Source organism: Eutrema salsugineum, unplaced genomic scaffold, assembly GCF_000478725.1.
Source record: "Eutrema salsugineum unplaced genomic scaffold, Eutsalg1_0 scaffold_1, whole genome shotgun sequence".
Lineage (NCBI taxonomy): Eukaryota > Viridiplantae > Streptophyta > Magnoliopsida > Brassicales > Brassicaceae > Eutrema > Eutrema salsugineum.
In genome coordinates, this window is record NW_006256909.1 from 14,346,570 (window position 1) to 14,362,230 (window position 15,661).

At 29.9% G+C, this 15,661-nt stretch overlaps 1 pseudogene; it reads right to left on the reverse strand.

Annotated features, from left to right (window-relative positions):
• Positions 1 to 1,330: 1,330 nt before the first annotated feature.
• On the reverse strand, positions 1,331 to 4,034 carry LOC112082026 (annotated as a pseudogene).
• Positions 4,035 to 15,661: the final 11,627 nt, after the last annotated feature.

Consider the following 15,661-nt stretch of genomic DNA (forward strand, 5'->3'; position numbering starts at 1 on the left):
AATTGTGATACTTCAGGTGTACGGTGTGATGCGAATACGGAAACAATAAATTATGTTCTTTTTAATGTCCACCAACATTACAAACATGGGCATTATCTACGATTCCCTCCCCCTTAGGTGTGTTTCCGAAGTCATCGATGTATTCGAATTTTGATCATCTCTTTTAGAGACTTCCAAAATATCATCAAAATAATCATTTTCCCTGGATTATATGGTATATTTGGAAAGAAAGAAATGATAAACTGTATTCCAACGTGGATAGAAATCCACAGACAATATTGAAAATCGCAGAAATGGAAGCAAAATTTTGGGAAGAGGCCCAACAGAGTGAACAAGAGCTAAATCTATACACACATATTCACATTCCTGCAACGCAAAATTATTCAAGCTGGTGATGTTACATTAACGGCTCATGGAAAGAATCGGATAAATCTTCTGGATTAGGATGGTCTTATTCTCAGGAAGGAAATACTGATGTTATTTTGGGTGTAAGAAATGTACGACGTAGTTTGTCCCCTTTACAAGCGGAGTTAGAAGCTCTTATTTGGGTGATGCACTGCATGATCGACAATCAAAAGACTGAAGTAGCATTTGCAACAGACTGTTCCGAGTTGGTGAAGATGGTGTCTACACCTGAGGAATGACCAGCGTTCTCTCTACACCTGGAGGAATTTGAGTGATGCAAGGAAGTCTTCACTTTCTTCTCTATATCACACATTCCACGAGCAAAAAACAGGAAGGAAGACAACCTAGCACGGAGTGCGCGGATCTATCCTTTTGATGTAATGTATGTAAACTAGATACCACCGGTTTGGACTCTCCAACCGTTCTAGGTATTAAGTCTGTTGACAAATATATATACATTAAGTTTAAGGATAATTATAGGTCTTTGTTTTCCCAAACTTTCTTTTTGTTCAACGGAAATCGTCTCTCCTTGTCAATACTTATCTTTTATGTAAGTGCAGACACAAAACTTTGATATTAGAGCGTAGGTAATTAAACAATCTCGTAGTTTTGATACTATGGTAAGAGTATCTCAATTGATTGACTCTATTTTTGGTTCTATCTATATATAGTTCTCTAAAAATAGAGAAGAGGTGTACTCCAATAGTCATCTCTATATCTGTCTATAAAAATAAATAATCCAAATATATTATATTTTATTTGTTAGTATTAATTCCTTATAAGGCCCTGTATTTTTAAAACTCTAATATTGTTCTATCTATTTAATTTTTAACAATAATTCAACATAAACATTTTTTTAGAACATTAATTATTATAAAAATTTATTACATCACAGAATTGAAAGATTAACAACTAATACATTTTTCTAAGCATTAGAATTAGTATACTTCTCCCACAAATGATAAATTAACGCATTTTGAAGTGAGAAATGAGTTTCTTTGTCTATGATTTGTCTATATCGCCCAAGAAATTCTTGAAATCGGGTAGTTTCATCCTCTACTATTTTAACCTCTGGAGGTGGAGCTTCTCTTCCAATTTCAATTGGCGCACTGAGATCACGCTCATCTTCGATTATCATATTATGTAAAATTATACATGTAGTCATTATGTCATGTATAACATTTTTTCCACAAAAACGAGCTGGTCCTTTCACAATTGCAAAATGCGATTGGAGAACTCCGAATACACGTTCCACATCTCTCCGACATGCTTTTTCTTGTGTAGCAAAATACTTTTTTCTTAGGACTCATTGGTTCATGAATAGTTTGCACAATGGTGGACCACTTTGGATATATACCATCCGCTAAATAATAACCCGTATTAAACTCTCTTCCTTGAATGACACAAGGAGGAGCAATACCTTAAGCGAGTTGTAGAAAAGATGGGAACTCTCCAACACATTGATATCATTATTGGTGCCTGGCATTCCAAAATATGCATGCCATATCCAAATATCATAATCTGCTACAGCTTCAAGCATTATTGTTGGCAATCCACTACGTCCCGTGTATTGCCCAGCCCATGCGGTAGGACAATTTTTCTACTTCCAATGCATGCTGAGACACCATAATCTTGCAAATTGACCTAACTTGATTTACACTTATTTAACGATTTTTAAAAAAATATATATAACAAACTCATTAAATACTCATTTATTGTCTAAAATCCTTTATTAAAAATAAATAAACCGGAAACTCAAATCGTCTTAACAATAAATCAAATCTTCGATATTTAAATAAAAACTAAAGAAAATATAATGAAAATTCTTATTGAAAATAATTAAATAAAATGCATACATGGTCCCCGGAAGCAACACCGCATCATTCGCCACAAGTATTACTCTTTGGTCTCACATGAAAAAGAAGAGAGAGGAGTGAGTAACAAGTTATTCAGTGAGGACGATCCTACCTGTCCACTTGATCTATACGAAGAATTAAACATAACCACATATATGTCTACTTAAACCTAACACACAAGTTCCCACTCACGAGAACGTCACATTATTTAAATCTGGTGACTCGTCAGCCACAAATCTCACAAGCCCGTCAGCCTCTGTACTGGTCACATTTCCTCTGAGTATGGTCCAGCCATGGTCCCACTTCGAAAAATGTCCTTCGTAAAGACCAGCAAGCAATCCATCCATAGGTTGGGATCAGTCATGCGCTCTAATGCACCTAAACTAACACTAATCAACAATACATACAACAGTTCTCAAAGAATCATTCATGTTCGTTTTAATAACCAATCAATCTCTAATTCTAGGTTCAGCCCACACATATACAACTATGTCTAAGACAACCTATAGATCCACAAGTCCCGCCTCACCTTTGCCAATGGATGATGAATAACGAATATGGTTCACCTTCGGCCAGATTTGACATCCAACAGAAAAATGATCATAACTTTCTTGTCACAGCTCGGAATGGGTATCGAGGATTGATCTGTAAAGATGGATTAAATATCTTCACGATGGTATGTAGATCGCCTTCTGAAGCTTCCTAGATCGCCAGAAAAACGTTTCACAAGTCGGGTGCTCGCAGATCGGACCTTAGCAAATATTGCTCGGGAAAACACTCATAACTTTTAGAAGACAACTCCAAATAATGATCTGGTTGTGGCTATAGCTAGATATGAGGGTATAGAATCACCTTACCAAGTTTCATGCCGATCGGATCTGATTTGACCAACCGATTCTCCCTCACGCCAAAACACGTTGGGTTAACCTTCTAGATTGCTGCAGTGGCTTCTCCTTCGAGCTGTTTTGATGGTGGCTTCTCAAGGGTGACTCCGGCAGGGATTTTCTGCTCTGATCTATCTGTGCCTTCTCTGCCACGAACTCACTTTATATATAGGATAAAAGATGAGGCTTGCTAGGTTTAGGGTTTTTCAAGCAAATGTCCTCTTTTGCCCTTAATGAGATTCTTGGGATGTCACACATGCAATCTAAGCTACCAAGCATCCTTGGAAAACCTTGTTTTTACCAATGTAAAGAAGTCTTGTAACATCATTGGCTGTTGCTGATTGTAAGTATTGCTCCAAAAAAAAATATCCACTATAGCTCGACAAAATCGTTTCGTGCTTTTGATTGCCGTTGATTCGCCTATTTTAACATACTCGTCTCTGGCATCTGCTGGAAGCCCATACGCTAGCATCCGTAACACAACCATTCCTTTTTGAAGGGGTGACAATCCTGGTCTATCAATAGTATCCCTCCTCTGAGTGAAGTAGTTGTCATAACTTTCAACTGCGTTAATAATACGAAAAAATAGAGAACGAGATACACGATACCTTCTGTGAAACATAGCATAATTATACAATTGAGTTTCAGAGAAGTAGTCATTGAATAATTTTTCATGTGCACTTTCTCGATCACGGTGGATGAAGACATGTCTTTGAACAGAGCTTGCTTTGTTGATTGAGAAGGTATTGGATAATCAGTTATTAGCAATAGCAATATGTATTTCTTGTTCTTCATGGTCAAGACTATTGATCATTTCCATATTTTCGTCATCATCTGAAGATGATGATGAATCAAGAAAAGTTGGGAGATTTTCGAAATTGAAATTCATTTTGAGAGAGAAGATTTTGAATGAGCAAGGTAAAATGTGTTGATTATGTTGTGATGATTAACATGTAGACTTTATGATATTTATATAAATATAATGAGTGAAAATATGTAAATGTAGGTTTACATTTAATATGGGTAGTTTAATTGATATAAAGAAGAATGTAGTTGAAGAAGGGAAAGTTACATGTAGTTGTCTTCAATATGTGTAGTTGAGTAAATATAAATGTGAGAATTGATATAAAAAAAGGTAGTTGAATAAGGGAGAGTTACGTGTAGTTGGCTTTAATATGTGTAGTTGAATAGAAATAAATGTGAGAATTTAACGTAAAGCCTCTTGTGTAGTTGGATTCTCAATCTATTTAAAATATGTAATAAATTAAGTTAAAGTTTTTATGTGTAGTTGGATTGATAAATGTGAGAATTTAATTTAAAGTTTTATGTGTAGTTGGATTGATAAATGTGAGAATTTAATTTAAAGTTTTATGTGTAGTTGGACTCATGAATTCTAAGAATTTATTGTGAATTTTCACTTGTCCAATACGTGAGAATATAGAAATCACTATATCAACCTCTATAAATAACCTCTTGGCTTTTTATTCCATTCACAACATTAAACCATTCCATAAATTTCTATACAAATTTTCTTTTCTTTCTAACCAAAAATATCTGAACATGGTTCTCGTTCTGCTGGGCACTCTAAAGAAGAAGATAAGATTTTATGTCAAGTGTATATGGAAATTTCTCAAGACCCGATAACAGGTGTTTATCAAACATTCGACAAGTTTTGGGATCGTGTGGTGGAAGCTTTCGAAAAGGAGAAAGCTTCAACTTAGAGTGAGCTTACAAAAAAATCTATTCAATATCGATTTCAAACAATTGAGAAAGCAACAAGGAAGCTTCATGCATGCATCAAACAATGTGAAAATAGACGTTCAAGTGCTGCTTCAAGTGATGATATTGTAAGTATTAATATATGACTTTTTTATTTATTTTTTGTTAACTAAAGTTTTAGTTATTTATGTTTCACACATATATGCAGTTCAATCAAGCTAAAGAAATGTTAATGGAAGATCCAAACTTCAAAACCGGTTTGAAATATGATCATGTATGGAGTATTGTTAAGAATTTTGAAAAGTTAAAAGATGCTGTTACTTCCGGTAAAAAGGTATCTTTGAGTATGAAGATCCTACACCGGATTCTGCTACACAAACATCTCCAGGTTTTTCTATAAACTTAGCTGATGAAGACGACTTTATTGGCAGATCTCCATCTCAATGACCAATTGGAGTGAAAAATAAAATCAAATGGAAAAGGAAAAATAATGATCAAATATCGGCTGTTATCAAATCCTTAGAAGAAGGAAATAGAAAACTTATGGAAGAGTTAAAGAAGACAAGTGCACAAAGACAACACCACTTGGAGTTCCAAAGTAGAATTATGCATTAAAAGAACTCAAGAAAGAAAATAAAGTTTTACTTCTAGACTTAAATTCCATAAAAGATCCAAATATTTGTGAATATGTTCAAGCTGAACAAACACGAATTTTAAAGAAACGAGTTGATCAACAAGCTCCTTCTACATCTACTTCATTCGGGCAATAATTTGATGATTTTCATGGAGGTGGAAATGACTTACCAGAGTATTAGATTACTAGTCTGATAAATTGTGTTCAGTTTTTTTTAGTATTTATTTATGTTTTTTTATCTTTAATTTTTAGTATGAATTATGTATTTCTAATTTTATTGTTTGTTATCTTATTGTATTTCTTTGTTTAATATATATTATTATTTTATTTAAATCAAAATAATTTAATAACAAGTTATTAGTAGTATAATTTTAACTAAGTGTAATATTACTAGTTATCTTATTGTTTAGGTATAAAATAAAAAGATATAAAAACTATTGATTGTTTTGTAAATAAAAAAGTTTTGCTCTAAAAACAGAGCTATGAACAGTATTAATCCAAATATAGAGCAACATTGTATTTCTCTATTTATAGAGCAACATATAGAGTACCATTGCAGATCATTTTACTTTAAAAATAGAGTTTAGAACAAGATATAGAGCATCATTGGAGATGTTCTATGCTTCATCTTTAAAGTAATCATTATTTGTATAAATTAATTTTATGCATTATTTTATTTATTTATTCTTTAGCCTCAAGTTTCTCCTATTTCACGGAAATTTCCACTCGTTGTTGGTATTTACTTTTTATGCAAGTGCGGACATGCAACATTGATATCAGAGCGTAGGTAATTAAACAATTTCTTAGGTAGTTTTGATACCATGTTAAGCTTCATCTCTAAAATAGTCATTATTTGTATACATTAAGTTTATTGATTCTTGTAATTCCTAATTCTCACTGGCCGGAATTTTCTCCCTCTTTTGTTAGAATTATCCCTTATTCTTGTCGGGTTTTATCTTTCACGCAAGCATGGACACGAAACTATTATATCACAGTGTAGGTAAACAATCTCTTTTATAACTTTGATATCATGTTAAGTTTCAAATCTAAATTAGTCATTACTTTTGTACCTTATTTTTATGAATGAGTTTATTTTGATTCTTGATAACTCGAACTCTCATCCCACGGAAAGACGATTAAACCAATAATAAAAAAATCATAAGCTTTACAATAAAACAGGCTGATAGACTTCAGAATAAAACAGGCTTTAATGACGTAATTACAACAAAATTTGCCACATCATTTAAAGTACACGTAGAATTAGTGAACAACCAATTAAAATCAACAAAAATAAACACACGACATCTATTACTAATAAAAGTTAAAGCTATATGTTTCTAAGGGTGTCCATATAGAATTTAAAAGTTCAATTCTATTGGTCCACATTAATATTTATAATTAAAAATGTTTGCAAGTTTTAAAATTGTATTGTTAATACAAAACAAATATAGGAAAATTCTTAATTTAAAAAATTCAATTACTAATAACAGTTGAAGCTATATGTTTTTCAGGGTAATTATTAATTTAAACACTTTTATCTACTAATGACAATTAATGATATACGTTTTTCATGGCGTCCAAACATCATTTAACATTTACTTTTATTGGTCCATATCAAATTTTTCAAAATTTGAATTTAAAAGTCCAATTCTATTGGTCCACATCAATATTTAAAATTAAGAAACTTTTCAAATTTCATATAGAAAAAAAATATAGAAAAAATTCTTAAAGTATTCTACTACTAATAACAGTTAAAACTATATACTCTTCAAGGCGTCTAAATCAGCATTTAAACATTCAATTTTATTGGTCCATATATCAAAATTTACAAATTTTAATATTATTGTTAAGAAAAAAAAATTAAAACTAAAAAAAAGCTATAAAATTTCCATTAAAAACAAAAAATCCAACATGATATTAAGATAATTTTACTTATGATAAAATAATTTTATCACCATTATTGTTATAAAACTAAATTTTTTTTTTGTCAACAGCCTAGATACCTAGAACGATTCGTTAATCCAAATCGGTGGTACCGAATTTACATATGTGATATCTTGAGGATAGACACGGACACTCCTTACTAACACGTTTGCCTTCTTGTTCTTCTCGCGTGGGCTATAAGTGATTGAAAAGAAGCTGAATCTTTCCTTAGTCTTCATAAATTCCTCCAAAAGTAGAGTGAATACTGGCCATTCGTTGGGTGTATACACCATATTCACCAATTCCGAATAGTCTGTTGCAAAATTCACTGCCGTCCAATGATTTTCTATCATGCATAGCATTGTCCATACAAGATTTTCCAACTCTGCGTGTAGAGACGAAAGGCTTCGTCGTACATTCTTTGCTACCCAAACTTTCTCTTCGACACCCTCTTTAACATAATACCATCCCAATCCTGATAACCGATCTGTTTCTTTCCTGGATCTATAAATATAACACCACCAACCGTTATATGATGATAATACATGGTGCCCTATGGGGTTCTAATTATTATGTATATTTAACTCTGGATCCGATCGTTTAGCCTTATCCCATATTGCAGCTTTGGTTTCCGCAATTTTTAGTATAGTTTGGGGATCTCTGTCCTCATTCAAAAATATTTTATCATTCATTTATCATACAATCCTTAATATTGGGTGCCCTATGGGGTTCTGATGATATATATATATATATATATATACTTATACAAGTTGAAGTTACTTGATTTTAAGGTTTTTTGCGTAGAAGTTTAACTAACTAATAATTATGATTGACATTCATCTAAATTTTTGTGCGAAAATGATCGAAGAAATTACATCTGTATATTCGATTTGGAATTTTCATAGTTCAATGTAGAAGTTCTTAGTATTGTATTATTCTATTTGTTATTTATTTTTTAAAAATTTATGTAAATTGTATTGGGTTTGCCAACTTAATTATAATTTGAAGAAGTGATAATGAAGTATGATGATGTAACTGAATATGACTTTCACTTACACTTCTTCTTCTCCGCCATCACTTTTTTTTTTTCCTGTTTGCTTCTTAAAGTTTAATTCTCGTACAAATGGTGTCTTTGTCTCATCTCTAGTGATTTGAACTAGAAGTAGGTGAAACCTATCCACTGAAAAATCCAAAACCCCATAATTCAAAAACTGTGTAATCTGAATGTTCAACAAAAAAAAAATTTAACTTTCAAATCGTAAGGATCTACCTTCTCTTATCTCAGCTGGAGGAACCCCTAGTAATTTATGTCGAGGTTGAAAGTTTGGGAAGATCTGTTACTATATGTTACTTCTGAAGAAAAAAATACGTTGTTTTCTCTCAAAATATTATTAAAGAAAAAAACTTAATCTGATATAGTTATTGAAAAACATATATAACGAGAATAAAAATGAACAGGATGAAAAAAAAATTTTCATTTTGATTGAAAGAGGTGGGTATAATCATTGAGAAATCATTTAGAAGTTACCACAACCAATTTACTGATAAACATATATTTAATTTACCTATCTTATGTGATTTATTCATTTCATATTCATCTACTGTTTTGGTTTCAAATTTAAAGCTGTTATTAATCTCAATGCAAAAGTTGTGTTTATTAGTTTATTTTTTAATTAATAGACCAATATAGAAATTTGTAATGGTTAAACTATAAAAAATAAAGAATAATTTATAAATTTATTATTTTTATTATCTTTAAAGAACACATCTATAACGAAAATGAAAGTAAAAAACGATGAAGAAGTGGTGTATCTATATACATATTTGTGTAGTGATTTGCTTACATGTCACGCTCACAGCGAGTTTCACAGCTTCTCGCTTACCTGTCAGCTCCAGAATAAGTTTCGGCAGCAAAAAGATCTTTTAACCATATTTTACAATTATGTGTCATTTTACTATTGGTTTTCATTTGATGATATGTCAAAAATAACTTAAAATAAACTACTCTAAATTATTATGGTTTAATGCTTAATTCAGTACTCAATCAAACCGTTTTAAAAATAAGATTAAGCTGATATTTAAGAAAACAAAAACTAGAAACATTTTTATAAAAAAAAAGAAATTTACCATTTCTAATTTCTTCAAAAACATTTTTCTATAAAAAAATAAGAAATTTACCATTTCTAATGTCTTCAAAATAAATAAAAAATCTAACTAAAAATGTTAACTAAAATCTAGACATCAATTTTTTACGGTTTAGTATAAATATAGGCCACATTTCTAATGTTTATAAATTTATATTATACCAAAATTTTTTAAAAAAATAAACAAAAACATTTTTTAAAAAACACAAAAAACAAACCGGTCCAAATTTTAATGCTTAATTCCATAGTCAATCAAACCGTTTTTAAATTTACATTAAACCAAAATTTAGAAAAAATTAGACAATTAAAACATAATAAACTAGAAAATTACCATTTCTTATGTTTCTGTAATTTAGAAAAAAGTAACTAAAATGTTAAAAGAAACAAAAATTGGAATAAAATTTAGAATGTCTTTTCACAAACAAAAAAAAAACGAAAATTGTGTTAGAATATCGCTAATTATTATAATGTTTACGATTTTTTATGTTTATAGGGTTTTCGATTTCTATAATTTTATAAAACCAAAATTTAATAAAATCTAATAAAAAAGTAAAAAAAAAAAAATAAACGAAATCTATATGTCTAATGAAATACCGTTAATTATGATATCTAGATATGATTAGGATTTTCGATTTCTTATCTATATATTTCAAAAAGATTTTTGTTAAAATCAAAAGCTTATTTGTAAATTTTGGATTTGTCTAACTTAGAACAGAGATAAAAAAAAAATTAATGTTCTTAAAATTTTTTATTTAAAAAATTACACTTGGTAGATATATATATAACCCACGCGAGGCCTTTATCTCTATGTCAATACTGTTTTTACTAAACAACATTTCTGTAATTTGTGACATTTTAGTTGATTTTGATATATTAACTTATAAATGTTTGATCAAATAATATATTTTTGTAAAGATGACATATATAGATTCAAAACAAAACTGCTAAAACTTCACAATTTACATATAAATATATACTATTAAAAGGAAAGCACTTTTTGTGTCCAAACAGAATTTCTTTAGTTTTCTACTATTCTTTTTTGGATAATTAATATTTATGTTGCCAAAAATTTTTTTTTTAATATTAATTTTCTGTTTCATTTATATTCAAAAATTAATAAAATAATATATTTGAATTTTCTATTTAAATTAATTCCGATTTTGTTTTAATTTTAATTAAATTAATTTAGATTTTCTTAGATATAGTTAGGATTAATTATTGAAATTAAAAAATCAGTTGTTACTATTTTATAAAAATAGTAAATATGATATTATTTATTTTTTATTTAAACATCCAAATTTAAATAATATTATCATAATGATAAAGATGATAAACGATACATTATTATATACTTTTTTCATAATCAATCATTTTAAAAATTTAAAAACTAAAAATTAAAAAATTATATTATATGGTAATATGAATGGATGGGGTAAAATTATGTTTTTCTTTCATAATATTTTTTGGATTCATCGAATGGACGGGTTAAAATTATGTTTTTATAATCGTAGTCAAATTTATTAGAAAAAAACAAATTTAAAAAATAAATTTTATCTAAACACAAAAATAAACCTGTATCATTTATTAGCAAAATATTCTATCTGTAAAAACATAAATTACATTACAAAATATGATTTAAAAAATTAAATTTTCAATCCGAACGGACGGGTAGAATCTAATCATATTATTATTTACGAAGCAACTTGAGCTGTGGTTCAATGCACTGTTTAGGTTGTCGTTTTGATTAATGAATTTTGAGCTTTCTGATTGGTCGGTGTTCTTTTGATTGGTTTAAATTGATTGATTTTAACGATTTTTGATAATTTTAATTTATTGAGATCGTTAATGGATTTGCATTGAATCTGAATATAGGCAGCCCAAAGTTTCTTGTCGTTTTGATTAATGAATTTTGAGCTTTCTGATTGGTTGGTGTTTGTTATAATTTGATTGGTTTAAATTGATTGATTTTAAAGATTTTGGGTAATTTTTAATTTTTTACAAAATTTTTTATTGAGATCGTTAATGGATTTGCATTGAATCTGAATATAGGCGCCCAAAGTTTTATTTGAAAATCCGAGTACAAACCAATATAAACAAATCAGCTTCGTAATCAACAAAAAAAATATTCTGGCATAATTGGTTAGGAGATATTTCCTGTTATACGTATATCGCGGATTCAAACTCTTTGTCGTGTGAATTTTGAAAATGTAAATTTTTATTTATATAATCCTTTTATTTTTATATAATTTTATCGGATTTAACTTTTAATAATTAAAATTGGGAATATTCCTTATTTATTCAATATATTTTTTTATATTTGGTCCGTTTTAATCTGAAAAAGATGTTTTCTTTATCGTAAAATGACAAATTGTTTGTTTATGTCAATATGAAATCCTTTCTACATTTATCGGTTGGATTTATTAATAAAAAACATGTTAATTTTGGTTTTATAGAAATTTTCGCGTGGAAGGTTGTATTTATCGTAAAATGGCAATATTGTTTGTTTATATCAACATGAGATCCTTTTTACCTTTATCGGTTTATTTTATTAATAAAAAAATGTTAATTTTTATCTTACATAAATATTCTCATGGAGGGTTGTATTTATCCGTATCACTCAATAATATACATATTCGTCTAAATTCTAGGTTATTCCTATGTATAAATTGGTTTGTGAGCTTTGTACGTTTTGTCATCAAATTTTCTAGGGTTTTGAAGCTCTTCATGACGTTTGTTCACTTGTATTCAATCCTAACAATGTGTTCTTCTGACTACAGCTTTGCTCATCCATCTAAAGTTATGATTTCTTGGGAAGCTTCGTCTGCATCACAGGTATATATGTTTTAAACCCACATGCTTAGTAATGATGTGTATACTCTTTATTATACTAAATGTTTTTTAATACGATGGCCAGGTTCCGTGAACCCGGATCTTGCTGACGGTTATTCGTTTTCATTTGATGAAACTTGCGATCTCTTGAGTCCGATTATGGATGAAAACGGAATATCGGGTTATCGTTACGTAACTCCTTACGTTTTCACCGACATATCTAAAAAGAAAGGTTATTGTTTGTCTCCATCGTATTTAATTTCTTCTCATACGTTTTAAAATTTGTGTTTTGTTCTAGGTTATCCATGTCAGCTGCTCATGGATTCTGGTATTAAATCTTGGGTTCTGCGGTCGTACAATCCTATAATTGAAGGTTTGATGAGCTACTTTTATTTTTCACAATTAGTACTTTTGGAGATAATATTTTTATAATAAAGTTTGATATTTTGCTGCTTTACGTAGATCGTGGTTCTGGGATTTGTATATCCGTTCTGATGAAAAGATCTTAAGTAGAAAAAGGTAATTTTGAATATCCTGATGCTTTAATTTTTGTCGTTGTATTATTAATCTTTGACCTAATTATTTTTTTTTATATGCATGCATGTTATTATCTTAGTTTGTGGACATGGACGTTCGGATAAACACTCTCCTTACACCTTTGATTGGGATTTTCAGAGAAATGTTTGGTTTCTAAACAATGGATCCGGCGATGTTAATTGTATATATAAATACTAAACCATAGTATATCTGTTTTTATTTATCCATGATTGATGTTACGCTATCATGTATTGATACATTTTTGTTTTAATTGTGTAGTGGTTGGTGATTCTGATGATACCCATTCTGAAAATACTGAGGTATTGTCTGGTCGTGGAACTGATGAAGATTTAGGTTTCGAGGATTATATGGATTCTGATTATGGATTGCATGATGATACTGTTGACAAAGATCAAACAGATGATTATGATTCTGATGATGATTTTATCAATGATGATGAATGTTTTGATGGCTCTGATGGCTCGAGTGATCATTCATGGGATGATAGTGGAGACGATGAAAATAATGGTGATTCGTCTGATGGTGATAGTGATGATGATGATGGTATTAGATTGGATGATGAGTCTAAAAATGGTAATGGCATAGATGATCATCCTAACGTCGATTCGTCTGAAATACTTATCACGAGAGACGTTAGTGTCTCCGATTGTCGAGGTCCCACTTGGACTTATACTGTTCCGCTTAGGTCGATGTGTTTTGGAGGATGTGTCTCGCGCTTAAGACCTTCGAAAGTTCAGTGTACAATCTTTGTTAAGGTCTTACAGACGTGGACGCATGAGCTAATTTCAAAACGTTCTTCTTTTGAGGTTATATTGTCAGATGAATAGGTGGTTGGTTTATGTAGAGAAATATTTGTGTTTTTAACATATTTATAAAAACATTCGTTTGTTCTTATATAATGATATTTTTTGTTTTCAAGGGTGTTAAAATCCAAGCGACTGCTCGAGGGAACGACTTGATTGGTATTGAGTCACGTGTTGATGTTGGAAGTTGGATTGTTATCGGTCTTTTTGATGTTATCGATTGCAATGGTAGCTGTAGACCGACCGCTCATCGTTACAAGATAGTGTTTCTACCATCCAGTACCATTGACAAGACATCCCGTCAATATGAAAACAGATATTTTGACTTTGTGAACTTCCAAAGTATATTGGATCGTGTCCATGATGATGATTATTTAGTTGGTGTGTTTATTTTTCTTATAAGCGTTAGTTTTTGATTATTATGCTGATGATTATGATTATTTGGTCTAACTTTTGTTGAATTTCTTAGATTTGATAGGTTGTGTCCTGGATGTGGAACGGTCTACGAGTTGTCTTGGTCTGATATCTGATCAGTATACTGATCAGAGTGAATGGGGTGCATATTCAATCGTTATTTTTTCTTTAAAGGACAAACGGTATTTCTTTATCAGAATTATTGATTTGTGTATGAGTAATGTGTATTATTAGTTCTGATTATTATATTCTTTTGTTTTTATTTAGTGGTTTTTGTTTGGGTTGTGAGCTTTCTGGAACGATGGCTAGAAATTTTTACACATCTTGGAAGCTCTGTGGTCAGGATTTGATTGTGTGTGTGCTAAGATGGGCAGTCATTGATTATTTTGGAGGTATTTTTTATAAAACAATTTACTATCATATTTATGTTTGGTATTATATATTATTAGTTGTTTTGATCCAATGTATGTGTTTATATAAGCAGGGAAAATTACTATATCGTCCACTTATCCTACTACGTTTGAGCTCAATCCTTCTATCCCAGAAGTTGATGATTTCTTAGAACAGTAAGTTTTTAATGATATTGGTAGATTATTAATTTCTTATTTTGATGATCTGATGTCTTTGTTGTTTTTCTTTTCGTGAATGTAGGTATCCTCATAAGAAGATATGTTTGGGAGATAGAGTACGTTTTGAGTACTAGACAATGCTATGCTTCTATTTTGGTTTCACTTCTTGGATCAGCTATCGGTCATTTTTTTGTTCTTATTCAGTAGTGTATATGCAAGCAAACATTCTATTTATCTATTTTTTATTTCATCATTTTTATGTCATTGGTTTGTTAAAAATTAAAGTCTTGGCAATTAATGATTTTATTTAATATATAATTTGAACGGTTACATTAAACTTTTAAACGATTGATATATTCTCTAGATACCAGTTTATTAGACTTTTAAATGATTTGTATATTCTCTAAATACAAGTTTATATTCGTCTATCAAAATTGAATATGTGAATATAAACATCGTAATATATTCTAATTCTAATTAGAAATGGACGTATTTGATACTTTACATCAATGAGACTAAGAAGTTAGTTTTAGGTTTTCAAGATGGTCGGGACGTATTTGATACTTTACATCAATGTGACTAAGAAGTTAGTTTTAGGTTTTCAAAATGGTCGAGTCTTTTTATGATTGGTATCTTAGAATTCATGAGGATCCATATATGTAGGATATATCGTCGAATAATAATAATCGTAAAAAGGAGAGAATTCGTAATATAAGATTGTCCATCACGGGTTAACCCTAGCTATATATATATTGCATATTTTTAATAATGAAATTTTGACAATATTCCTTATCTATTCAATACAAATTTATACTTGGAAATTTTTGAATATAACATCCTTTGATCCGTTGTAATCTGTAATAGAAGTTTACCTTATCATAAAATAATAAAATTAATTATTTATGTAAAAATGGAACTCAACT